We start from the raw sequence: 14664 nt of genomic DNA, 5'->3' as shown, positions 1-14664 counted from the left end.
TATCATTGACTGAAATTGACTGTCCTATGGCTTCACTCTTCCCTGTGATTTCCCAGATCAAAACTCCTCTGTCTACTACTCTGCCTTATATGCTTTCTCACTCTTTGTTCTTTTCAGTTATGTCTTTGTGACCCCATTTGGAGTTTTCTAGGCAAAGACATTGAAGTGGTCTACCATTTTCTTCTTCAGCTCATTTGACAGATGAAGAAAATGAAGCAGAGAAGTGACTTCCCCAAGTTCACACCAGATTTGGACTCATGTCTTCCTGAATCCAAAACTAGTGCTCTATTCACTACACCACCTAATTTCCCCCTCCTCCCCTTCTCCCCTCTTTTAGACTATAAGTTATTTGAAGACAAGAACTTCTCAGCTTTTGTATTTTCATCCCCAGTATTAACTTCAGAGACTAGTATATTGTAAACCTTAACAGATGCTTTTCTTACATTCATTGACTAAAAATGCAAAACCAAAAGATCATTTTTCCTATTCCTTGAACATGACCCTCCATTTCCAGAATCTGATTTTTTATTGGTTGTTCCTCATACCAGCATGTTCCCCCACCCTCATTTCTTCCTACTTGCTTCCTTGAAGAGAGGTCCAAAATAAAAACATGCTGCACAATACAGAACTATAATGGATTTGGAATGCAGAATTGAACATAAATAATTTTGTTTACAGTCATTAGAGAGATTTCCTTGTCTGTCCATGTTTGTTATAATATTTTTTATGACTATGCATATATAACCTTTATCAGATTACTCACTGTCATGGGGAGGGGAGAAGGAAGGGAAAGAGAAAAATGTGGACCTCAAAATCTTATGAAAAAAGTGAATGTTGGAAACTATCATTATGGGTAATTGGAAAAAAGAAAAAAAAATTTGGCTTTTTTTTCTTTAATGAAGGGGGAATAGGAGTGAAAGGAAATAGATTTTGTGGATTTTTTTTTAAATAAAGAGGGTGCTACTACAGATGTGAAATGCTGCCTGCACTTTTAGATGAGGCCATAGTATTAATTAGTTTTAATCTTCCATTTTATTTCATTACCAAAGACCTCTTCTAAAATGGAAGAATTTTTAAATTTATTTATTTAATATAATAATAATAAAACATTAATAAGACTTTAAGTGATCAAAAAGAGACAAATCAGATTCCATCCTTTACAGGAAACTTTTCTAAGTCTTTTACCTCCTATACCTCTATACATAAATTGTATGTACATAGTTGTCTGCATATTTTTCTCCCTCATTAGAATATGATCCTGAGAGCAGGGTCAATTTTCTTTTTGAATAGTCATCACAACACAATTCTTAGTACACTGTATAAGTATTTAATAAATGTTTATTGATCAGCTTGTTTAAAATTATTCAAAACCTCCACACCAAAAAGGAGTTTTGTTTTCATGCTTTCTTATTTGATGCCCCCTAAATGAGATTCCCCACCTCCCAACTTAACTGCTTTGGTCATTGCCACCATAACATCCCCAGTTCATTTCAGTGACACTTTTGATTTCTTCAACAATTAAGTTCAATTACTTGAGCATTTTTTTTTTACTTAAGGCAATGGGGTTAAGAGTGATTTGCCCAAGGTCACACAGCTAGTCAATTATTAAGTGTCTGTGGCTAGATTTGAACTCGGGTCCTTCTGACTCCAGGGCTGGTGCTCTGTCCACTGCTCCACCTAGCTGCCCCCTTGAGCATTTATTAATTAAGGCATTGTGTTAGGTTGGGGACAGAGATGATGAGAACCATCTTTCCCTTAATGAACTTTCATGTTATTAAAGAAATCCATTATATGTACAGATAAGTAAATTCTAGAGTTACAGGAAAGATGTGATCTACCTCGTTGTGGAGGTAACATTTTTAATATGCTCTCTATATCAACTAGGAGTAGCCTAGTCTGGCAAATTTGGATTGGATCTGCCAAATAGTCCCTCACTTCAAGAAACTCGTGTTCTAAGTGGAAAGACAATGTGGAAATATATATATATATATATATATATATATATATATATACACACATATATACACATACATATATACATACATATATATACACACATACATATATATATGTTATATACAGAGTAATCAATCAAAAATTGAAATATCTACTATGTTCTAGAACTAGCACTAGAGCAACAAATCAGAGGAAAAAAAGCATTAACTGTTGACAAAACTGGGAAAGACTTCCTATAGGAGGGAGTATTTGAGCTGAATCTTGAAGGAAAGGTAAAATTGAGAAGAATATCCCAGTGCAAAGGCACAGGGATAAAAGATTGAATTTTCATGTGAGGATTATGAAATAGGCCAGAATTACCAGATCAAAGTGTGGATGGAGCCAAGTTAATTTGGAGGGAAATGTTGGAAGGTTGTAAAGAACTCTAATTATCCACCAAAGAATGTTAGATTTAATCTTGGAGTTAATAGGGAGTTGTTAGAGTTTATTGAGTAGGGGAGTAATATTAACCCAACCTATGCTGTAGGAAAATCAGTTTAGCAGCAATTTGAAGATGAATTGAAGTCAAAACACTTGATGCATGGATATCAGTTGGAGGACTATTGCTATAGATCTTAGGAGAGTTGTTGTAAACCTGGAGATTCTGAATGGAGAGAAAGGGACACAAAATATTGTGAAGATAGAAACAATAAGAACTGACAACATAGCAACTGTTCAACACCCAAAAGAAGAAAGAAAAATTGAAAAATATTCTTGGGAGAACAAACTGATTTTCACTGTTTCACTACCCCCATGTCCTCTGTAAGTCCTGTCCCATAATAAACAAAATTCCTTTTACTTTAAATTTCTGCCCTCAAGCACTTCCTATTTTCTTTCCTTCACCAAGACCTGCCTGCTCAGTCATCCCTTCTAATACTGTTTGTATTTTCTTCCAAACTCCAACCTCAATTCAGTGATCTCCATGTCATCACTTCTAGACTTTTCCCCATCACCATTTGCTCAGTTCAGACTTTGGTAGTCCTTATCTATCAAAGGCCATGACATTATTTCTCCTTTTCTGATAAATTAGTAGCCTTGTACACAGTCTTTTTTCCCCACTCTACTTCTGTTCTCATACTAGGGAACTTGACAAATCCTAAAGTTCCACCCTCTCAACTTCTGCAATCTACTTCTCCACTCCCCCTTTCACAACTGAAGCCATAAATTTCATCCTATCACCCTTAGGAATTCAACTCCCCTTTGAAATCCATTTGTCATCTTTTCTGTCTCTATGCCTAACTCTTCCTAAACCTATTTTTCAAACTATCTGACATCTCTAGCCTCTCTAACCCCCGAACTTTCCCTGTGTCTTAGTCTTTTTCTAATTACATTCTCTTCCCTTCCTATACTTGATCCTTTGGTGAACCTATTAAAATCTACACAGCAAAACAAAAAACAAAAAAAAAAACCTAAAAAAAAATCTACACAGTGCTTGACAAATTAAAACCTTGGATCATTCTCACCATCGATCTCCTTCACTGAATTTGAAGGAAGTCATGAAACTCTCCCAATGGTGTCCAATAAAATTCTGTTCTCTAATCTGAAATGGACCCCCACTTCTTCAAGACAAATTTTCTGTTTCTTCTTGATTTAGTTGCATTCAAAATTATCACAGAAGTTGTTTAATTAAGAGAGAGTCCCAGATACAACCCAAGGTCTCCATTGTAACAAATAGGCAATACAGACATGAAAGAGATTGTCAGTTCCTCTACCTGTTGGCCTTTTTCCAGAACCTTTTCCCTCATTTTCCTCATTTCCTCTGAAGAAACTTTGAAATGATTCATTCTCTATTTCTCTCCAAACTGGAAGGCAGAAGATAAAATTGGTCTTCTCTCCAGCTCTCAGCAACTCAACAGCTCATACAAGTGTAGGACATTGAGACATTGAGCAACAAATCTTCACAAAAATCAGGACACACACACACACACACACACACACACACACACACACACACACTGCATATAAACCTTTTCCTCTTTAATTTTTTTTTAATCAGGGAATATAGGCCTAATAATAGTATAGCTGGGTCCAAAGGTATGTATACCTAGATAACTTCCTAGGCATAGTTTCAAAATAGCTTGTCAAATTCACAGCTTCACCAACAATTTACCTGTTTTTCCATAGCTTCTCTAATACATTATTTTTTTTTTAATTTAAGGCAATGAGGTTAAGTGACTTGACCAAGGTCACATAGCTAGGTAATTATGAAGTGTCTGAGGCCGGATTTGAACTCAGGTCCTCCTGACTCCAGGGCTGGTGCTCTAATTACTGGCGCTTCCTAGCTGCCCCTAAAATGTTATTTCCAACTTGCGTCATCTTTGTGAGTCTAACAGGTATGAGTTGGAGCCTCAAAGTTTAATTTGCATGTCTAATTTTTAGACATATTGCTCACTTCTGCAGACTTTAGAATACCAATACAGTCATACTGGCCTACTTGGTCTTCACAATCAACACTTCCTCTGTGCCTTAGTCTGAATGCTCTCCCTTCCTATCTTCACCTTTCAGCATTCTTGATTTTCTTCAAGACTCACCTCTTAGAGAAAGCAGCAACTGTCTTTGTGGAGAGAGATTTCTGGTCCTGGAATCATGGCAACCTGAGTTTGAATCTAACATCACGTACTTTCTCGCTATATAAGCCTGAGAGAATGACGCAACTTTTCTGTCTTAGTCATTAAATATTTGTAAAGCTTTGCAAAACTTAAATTGATATATAAATACTAGTTACTATTTTACTAGAATTTCTGTAAGCTCTTTGAGGTAAGGAACCATAGTTGCTTTTTTAACTTCATTTTTATTATTAGCACAACATAGGGCTTCACCCACAGATGATATTTAATATATGTATACACACACACAACACACACACACACACACACACACACACACACACACATATTTCATACTTTTATGTAATTGTTGCCATTACTAAAATGTAAACTTCTTGAGGGCATTTTTTTGTATTTTTTCAGAGCTTAATGCATTCCCTGGGCATATATTAAACAATCTAAAATGTTTATTAGTTGATTCATTTATAACAAATACTTCATTGGATTTGTCAAATTAACCAAAGGTGTTTTGCTTTTGAATGAAATCAATGAGATTATAAAGCTATAGTAATAGAATCAAAAGCCACTCCATTAGTGACTTCCTTATAGTTCTGCCAATATTTCAATAATCATTGCCCCAGAGTCTTTTTCTATCTGAACCCCATTTTATCTCCTGTGAACCTCTCTATCTTTTGTTTGATCATGAACTCTTCCCCTATCCATATATTGATAAGTAATTTCTTCCATGCTCCTCTAATTTGCTTATGATATCATCCTGCCAAACCATTTGTAACTTATTTTGGTATATGATGTGAGATGTTGGTCTATCCCTAGTTTCCGGTTTTTTTCAATTAGTTCTTACCTTAGTAGGTGGGGTTTTTACAACTTCTCATTATACACATGAGGAAACAGCACAAAGAGGCCCAGTAATTTACCTAGGGCCATACTCCATTACCTACCTGAGTGAAGCTTTTAACTCAGTTTTAACAGTCTTAGTCAGTTCTGAATTTTTACCCCCATTAATTAGACTATGAACTTTTTGAGAGCAGAAAGTATCTTTTGTCTTTCTTCATATCCCCAGAACTTACATAATGCCTTTCCTATTTGGCATTTAAATGTTTATTGGCTGATGGACATTTTACCATATTGCTTTTTCTATGTGTGTTTCATACGGCTTGTAAGAATAAAACTAGCTTCAAAATCACACCGCTGTAGTTTAGCCTTGATGCTTTAACTAAAAGAGAATATATCTTAATCAATTCATTGCTTATGGACCTTAGGCTAAGTGTTTAAAGGTCTCAATATTGGATGTTGCATAATCTTGTTCAGAGTTGAGGAAACTTGAGGATGAGGAAATTAGGGCTCAGAGAACATAGGTGAATTTAATCCAAGTCCTCTGACACCAATTCTAGTATGTTCTATATTGCTTCTAGATATGCGGTAATCACAACTTGTCCAAAATTTTACCTGCTTTCAGATAGTTTTCCACAAATTTCATAACAAAATTTTTAGTGATTAAAGCTAAATGTATCTTTTTTTAAAAAATATACGTGAAACAATCCTTTATTTTGGAGGGGTTTATGACTCATTGCTAAAATACAAATATTTTGATCACATTGATGTAGTACAATCCAAATAGAAATTCCTAACTTGTTATGATCTCTCAACAGCAGTTAAGTCATTTTCAGGCCTTGTAAACAATGATCTATCTGTAGTGGTATGTATGACCTTGATGCTACTATCAAATCAAATCCAAAATTGTTGACATTTAACATCTGTAGAAATTTGACCCTACCCACATATTTAATTTTTTTCGATTAAAATATTTATATTCTTCTCAGTTTTCCCTCCCCACAGTCCAACCACCCCACTCCATCCCCATTAAAAAAAAGAAACAAGAAAAACAAAACCCTGGCCATGGATATGCATAGTGTGGCAAAACAAATTGCCTCGTTGGCCATGTCCAAAAGATATGTGTCTCAGGTTTCATCCCCAAACTTCCATGTTTCTGGCAGGAAGTAACAGAGCTCTTAAATCTTTCAAAATTGATTTTTTTTTCACATGCTGTTATTTTATAAATTATTCTCCTGCCTCTGTTCATTTCTTTTTGCAGAATTCATACAAGTCTTCCCTGGTTTCTCTGAAACCATCCAATTCGTATTGTCTTACAACACAATAATATTCCATAGTTTATTGAGCCACTTATCAATTGATGGATATAACCTTTGATTAGAGTTCTTTGCTACAATAACAAACTATATATTTATAAATATATAATGTATGTAGTATATATATATATAAAAATACAAAAGTGAGTACATTTAGAGTTCCTAACCCTTTTTCTTTTTCTTTTTCTCTGAAATATCAATCAAGTTGCCTTTCTAAACTTTCTTACTTTATCTTTTTAGTAAACTTGTTTCTCTATTTAAGGCTTCGTTTTCCATATTTATGAAATGAGGTTTTTGACCATATAGTTTCTGAGTTTCTTCCAGCTTTAAGATTCAGTAATTTATGATCCAAAGGCCTTTCAAGCATGTATTGATTATTTTAATGAATCTTCTGCTTTTGTATTTAAAAATCTATAATGCCTAGCAGGAAGCAACTATGAAATTTTCTGCTTGTAGTTGTTATTCAGTCCTCTTTCAGTCATATCCAAATCCCCCATTTTGGGAAAGAAACTGAAGTAGTTTACCATTTCCTTCTCTAGATCATTTATGAAGCAAACAGTGTTAAGTGACTTGCCCAGGATCGCACAACTAGTAATCGTGAGTCCAGATTTGAACTCATGAAGAGAAAAGTTTTCTGGACCCCAGGCTTAGCACTATCCACTGTGTCACCTAGCTGTCCTAATATCTGCTTTCAGACTCATTTTAAAATGATCAAGATAGGTTGAGTATCTTCGTTGAGATACTAGCATTAGTCAAAAGACAGAACTCCCAGATCTGAAAGGTTTAGAAAGAAATTTCTTAGGTCTTTTGGTAAAGGAGAGTAAGTTAGAGAGAATGTGACTCACTCTAGTCCAGATTCTTTTTTTTTTTTTTTAGGTTTTTGCAAGGCAAGTGGGGCTAAGTGGCTTGCCCACGGCCACACGCCTAGGTAATTATTAAGTGTCTGAGATCGGATTTGAACCCAGGTACTGCTGACTCCAAGGCTGGTGCTTTATCCACTACGCCACCTAGCCACCCCTCTAGTCCAGATTCTGAGTGGTTTACATTATATATGAATTCAGACAAGGCTACCACTACATAAACTACTAGAGAGGATATCTTGAAATCTAGATAGATTGAGATGGATATCAGTGAATATAAATCATCAACAAAATTTGCACAGTCAAAACTCAAGGAAACTGAAAATGCAAACTTGGGTGGACTAGAATAAAATGAGTGAAAAAGATGCAAAATATGTTTTGAGTGAATCCAGATTCAGGGAAATTTTCTTGCCACCATCTCTGGCATTCTTGACAGTTACTGAAATCTGGATTACATTCTGAGTTCAAACAATTTCTAATCACATAAAATTAAATTTAAACAGTAGAATAACTTTTTGAAAAATATAATATTTTCACACTAGATTTCAACTCCCTAGTAATATCATTCACATTAATAATATTCAAGAAGCTCAATTCTTCTGAAAAAAGAAAACATGTCAACATAAGCATCTTTTATTTCTTTTTAACTCATATAATTAAGTAGAAAATGGCAGTCTGCTGAGGAATCAAAATAAAAGCAGGAATAAGATGTTCACATTCAAGTCCTTCTACTGTACATTGATGTTATATCTCAACATCTCAGATAAAGTGGAATGTAAGTAATCTAGTATCTCTATTAACACCTGAAGACATGAAATTGTACTATACCTTCTAGAAAGAGTCTCTCTATTGTTGTTGCCCCCTCCCCCAGCAGAAATTTAATTTAGGTTTGCAAACTAGATAGTACAAGCCTTTTGAAATTAAAACCCAAATCCAGTTAAGACAGTAGAGTAACTTCCCTTTGTTGATATTCATAAATTCAGAGATACATCCAAGCAATTAATTCTGGGTGATTTTATATGAGGCAGAGAGAAGCTGATTATGAAGAGAAGAGCTGATGGAAGGGCCATAAACCCAAGCCTGTCATTAATCCCCAGACATGTTCTAAATCAAGGTTATTACTCTGTTAATGAATTATGCATCTATTTTTAAAGAGGATGGTATTGACTAGGTCCAATATTTGATCTAATATCTGCTATTTGGTTATATAAATAAAATAAGTACTTCCTTTGAAAAGTGACAGAAAGAGATACCTAAGGTAAGAAAAATGTTTCTTGTCTCTTCCTAGTTTGCATAAGCATAAACCTGGATAAGACAATTGTGGTGTGAAATAAATAATGAGACAAAGTTCTTGACAGGATCCTTGAATTATTCTTTGAAGCTATGGAATTCTATACCAAAGGCATGTGATCTAATTATGATATGAATTTAGCTTGCAGATTTCCCTTAAGTTTTTTTTTTATCACTGTATTTAAGAGTGATCTAATAGTTTCTTGTCCAGTTAAGTATTATAACAATACAGTATTTAATTGTTTTTACTTATGTTTTAAAAATACTTTTTTTCCTACTTATGTGATCTCATTATTTTTTCTTCCAATTCCAACTTAATGTAATAATAAATCATATTCTGTATGATAGTATGGCCATCCAATTTTGTTGTTAGAATTTTGTAATTTTCAGCACATTGCTAGAGTTGCATCTTCTCAGGCCTCAAAAACTAGAACTGAAAATCCAGCTAACAGCCAGTTTCTCAGTGGTTTTGAAGCAAGTTAAAATGAACTCTCTGAATCTAGTATCACAGGGATGAAAAACCTCCAATCCAACATCTTCATCTGCTCCTCAACTGAAATTCAGCTTGTTCAAGGGACAGCTACCAAGAACTGGTATTTATGCCTTGTTGAAAGAAAAAAAAAAGAGGAGAAAAAAAAGAGATAATATGGTTTCACTGGTTTTTAGTAGCAGTACCCCACAAGGCCACAAGTTAGAGATATTACTCCATGAAAGTAGATGACCTTTTTCTTTGTAAAATAGATATGACATTCAATTTCCAGAGAAGGAAATTAGATTTTTTGTTGTTGTTGAAAATGAGGGAAAGGCTTTGTAGAACATCTGTACTAAAGAATATAAACAAATGACACGGACCTGCAAGAATGTCACAAAGGCCAGAATGAACTAAAACTTAGGGGAAAAAATGTTCAAGTTATTTTTTTTTCACTACCCCCCCCTTTTTATCACGATATCACCTCCCTTGGTCAACCTTCCCCACCCACCCACCCCAAGACTTCTGAATGCCAATTACCCTTAAGGATTCTAATTCTTTTCTTGAATCTAGGACTGCTTTAGAAAAAGTGGTCTTTCCAAGCACAAAATTCCTGTAGATTATACCTCTTATAAAGTTTCATCTTTCTTTATGGAATATCTTTCTTCTTCCATAGGAGCATTCATCAGTGGTATTTGCACCCACCACAGAAATAAGATTTCCTCCTTCTCTCCCCTTACTCCCACATTCCATTCTTTTTCTTTGCCTCCTTGCCCATATTTCTGAGACTTTCTTTGTTCTCAGAGACTACAGGAGTTATTTTTCACTTAATTTACCTTTGAGAAAGGTACATCACATATACCCCCTCAATATGCTTCCTTTCCTCCTGTCTTTTATGAGCCTTCCTATTCTGTAATTTAGTCCTACACACTGATTGACTCACCTGAAAGCAGGGTGTTGTGAAGGGTCTATGATATTCCAGGCCCCTTTCTGAACTGACTTTTGTTTTTGTTTTGTTTTTTAGGTTTTTGCAAGGCAAACGGGGTTAAGTGGCTTGCCCAAGGCCACACAGATAGGTAATTATTAAGTGTCTGAGACCTGATTTGAACCCAGGTACTCCTGGCTTCAAGGCTGGTGCTTTATCCACTACGCCACCTAGCCGCCCCATGGACTGACTTTTAAGACACCTCTATCCTCAATTCTTTGTGTTCTTAGAGAAATAAATCTCTAATAGTCTCTTTTTCTTTTACTGATGTCCTTGTTTTCTGTGTTTCTGTTGTCAGGGATGTTTGCAAAACAAATGCCATATGCATGCCTGGGTTTCTTTCTAGGATTGCTTCAAATACTTCTTTTAAAATCGAGTGTTCAGACTCACAGAGTATGTGACTTTGGGTTATACCCTGAACTTATTTGTTCTTTGGAACCTATCATTCTATCCCTTCTATGGTTTTAGGAGGATGAAGGCTAGGTAGTATTTTTGTTATTCACATTCCTTTCTTTTATGTTTAAAAATTATTTCTCCTGATCATTTTTTTTTAGTTTATCTTTGGAAAAGTTAAATTTAACACTATAAGTCTAGAAGGCTTAGCATAGCATTTTTGCTTCTTATTTGCTTGTTTTGCAGGGGATCTGTGAGTTCCTTGAATTAGCACTTTATTTTCCATCTTCAGAAGTAGTTCAGGTTGTTTTCTAGTCTTAATTCTTGCATTTAAGAGATTTAAGCATCTGGTGGTAGATAGAATGCTGAAGTCAGGAAGACATGAATCCAAATATGACCTTAGATACTTGGACTTTGGGCAAGTCACTTAACTTCTGTTTTCTTTATTTGTCTTGAAAAAAATGAGGATAACAGCATCTCCTTCTAGAGTTGTGAAAATCAAGAGATAACTGTAAAGTGCTTAGCACAATGCCTACCACAAGTAAATACTTTACGAAATTATGTTGTTGTTCAGTTTTTTATTCTTCTGGGAGAACTATAATATTTAATATTTATGCATCCTTTCTTCAAAATCAGCATTTTTACCTGTTATGGTATCTTTTAATATTAATTCTTTTTATTTCTCTTCTTCCAGATTATCCTTTACTTCTGTGTATTTGCATTCCCAGTCAGTTATTTCTGGTTTTTTTTATGACACTTGACACAATAGATTCAAGTTTATCTAGTCTGCTGATTATTTTTGCTATGTAGGCCATATATTTCTTCATATTTTTTTTATTTCTCTATTAAATGATTCAGGCTCATTCTGCTATTGTTTCATTCATTCTTTGTAATCCATAGGATGTTCTCCCTCATCTAGTGTTGATTCACTTTATCTTTGTCTTGTAATGTTCATTCTTATATATATGAACTTTTTAGTTCATCTGGAGACCATATTTCTTTCTGTTATCAATATCTCAGCAATTGATTTGTTTATGTTCAAGGTCTTTAAGTGAATTTTTCTTTCTTTTGAGATTTTAGGTATCATGTCAAAATTGAAAAGAATATCATACTTCTACTCCAAACTATATCTAGCAAGGCTTATTCTCTACAACCTTCCTCTAAAATATCCACTAGTCTCTACTTAAATAATCCCCAGTAAAGGAAAACTTTCTGCTTTCTAAGGCAAGCCTTCTTTTTTACTTCTTCCCCCAGTTTAATTGATTAAAGGTTTTCTTTCCATTAATTGATAACCTGCTTTCAACATTGCTCAGTTCTAACTTCTGAGACTTTGAAGAATAAATCCAGTTCCTCTTCCGTAATATAACCCTTCAAGTATTTGAAATCAGCTATCATGACCCTCTAAATCTGCTTCCCCAGGCTCCTTCCCACCCCCCCCACCCCCATTTCCTTCTTGAAAGATTATTTTGGGAATTGATGCTAGTGCTTCAAAGGAGCCCCAGATCTCCTGTCCTACAATTCAAATGGACCTATCTCTTCAATGAATCCTCCTTATAAGATTGAATAAAGAGGTTAAAAATCATTGTCACTAAGGAAAGGTGACTATTGCTCCTATTGAGTAAGGGCTGCACCAAGTTTATTTGCACAATTGGGAGAAGGAAGGGTAGAATTTCCATTGACCCTTCTCATTTAGAGGACACACCCAGACATTTTCTAAACACTTCTCTCCCACTCTTGAAGATCTGTAGGCGATACTGGAAAGAATGAGTAAAAGGACAAAACTAGAAATGGATAGATTACTTGGAAATTACAATAGTAATTCAGCATCTGTGATAGAGGCAGAGAGGAATGGAAACCAGTAGCAGTTCAATTTAGGGCATGTTGATTTTGAGGTAATGGTAAGAAATTTGAGTGGAAATGTTTTGCAGAAGTTAGGGACTGAGCACATTGAAAACAGAAGTTTGATTTTGTGTTACTTTATCTTGCTTTGTATATATTATCTATCAAAAAAAAAGAAAAGGAAAAAAGAACCAAAATGGGAGCAATTATTAAATATCCCAGAACACCCCCTAATCCTAAACTTTTATTTTTTCCTGCCATTTTATACAGATTAAAAAACTCACAAATAATAGATGATGAGATAATGACATATTAACAATTTCCTTTATGAAAAAAATTGAATAACGTTTCTAGGGCAAAAACCCTCTGAGAAATTAGTGTAAGAAAAATTGTCAAATGATTTATTATTATTTTTGTATTGGATCAATAAGAAAAAGTTACTATTTACTTCCTAACCTACTTTTCTGGAGCTACTTTGTGGTTGTAAACAACAGGGTTACAAATAAATAAATAAACAGTATTCAAACTGCAACATTTGAATCCTGCAGGAGAAAAGCAAAATTGGTGGTGAATTATTAATGCTCTTCTAGGACATAGGAAATGAAGGTAAATGTTTAAAAGTAATTGACAACTGCTTTTACCTTGACATCCTGGTTTTACAAAAGTAATGGCTCTCAATATCCCAAATTATCTGCTGGTTTCTGGGATATAGTTCTGAGTGTTGGCCAGACTTTCTAAAGTGTGACTCAGTCCTTCAACAGAAGGTCAAATCAAAAATACTTTTTTAAGAAAGGGAAAAAAGATCAAAATCAATACCATGAGGCTATATTCTTGACACCATTCTTCTCCTGCAGGTAAAAGACAAAAACCCCCAAACAAAAAATTCACTTTGATAAAAGATACCTGTCCACAATAAATTAGAACTACTTATGAAAGACATCTGTCTTCTCTTCTCTTACTGTTGGATGGAAAACTGTAAAATGTTTCCAACAATATAAGACAAGTGTAATTAAAAGTAAGATAATTTCTTGTTTGTTTGTAGTTTTAAACACTTATAACATTTCAAGACTAACCTACTACTTTTAAATATAATTCATTTTTCAAACGAGAATTTACTTGTCCATGGATTGTCATTTTGTCAGTGAACACAAACAACCTTCTCCCCTCCTTTTTAAGAGTTTTATTTTCTAATCTGGGGCTGGAAAGCCAGAATAATTAGATTTTAACCCAGCTTCAATTTGCTTTAACAGTCATTTATATAAATGGCCTCAGACTGGCTGAATTTAATTCCATCTTGAGGCTCTTATTTCCCTCTAGTTATGTCAGAGAAGAGTTTACTTCCTAGTAGGGGTTTCTCAGAACATTCCAAATTTAATTACATAAGGCTATTTGATTGTTTGAGTACTTTTTTTGCTTTGTCCCTGGCAAGTAGGTCAATTGTAAAACATAGAAATGTTCTTTTAGTATACATTTGGTGATGTTTGTCCTTTGTTCTTGAAGAAGACCATGACATCAAGGAGATGATGCCCTGACAAGCATATGAATTTAATTTGAGTGAAGGGATGTTGTGCTAAGTCATCAGCCTCACTTTCTCCTCCAAAGTCATCTGGAACCAGTGGCCAGATATGAATCTAGATGACTGGAGATGACCCTGGATGTGAGGCAATCAGGGTTACTTGCCTTGCCCAAGGCCACATAGTTGATAAGTGTCACTGTCTAAGGTCAGATTTGAACTCCTGTCCTCCTAACTTTAGGACTGATGCTCTATTCACTGCACCACCAAGCTATACCAGAAGAAAGTTACTTTAAAATTATCCCTAGGGTAGCATGACTGAAGACATATATGGGAGTTATTTTAAAAATAGCTCCTGAATTTAAATTGGCTGATGATTATATATCATTGGAAAAGAAGCAAAGTACTTTACCTATATTAACCCATTTGAGATTCCCAATTCTGAAAGGCAAATAATACAGGTATCATTATCCCTGGATCACAAATGAGAAAAATGAGGAAACAGAGGCCTAGAGATTAAGGAACTTGACCATGATCACATAGGTAACAAGTATTTGGTAAAATCTGAATCCAAATCTTTCTGTCTCCAAGTCTATCAAACTGTTC

Source organism: Macrotis lagotis, chromosome 5, assembly GCF_037893015.1.
Source record: "Macrotis lagotis isolate mMagLag1 chromosome 5, bilby.v1.9.chrom.fasta, whole genome shotgun sequence".
In the NCBI taxonomy this organism is placed as follows: domain Eukaryota; kingdom Metazoa; phylum Chordata; class Mammalia; order Peramelemorphia; family Peramelidae; genus Macrotis; species Macrotis lagotis.
This window is presented reverse-complemented; position numbering follows the sequence as displayed.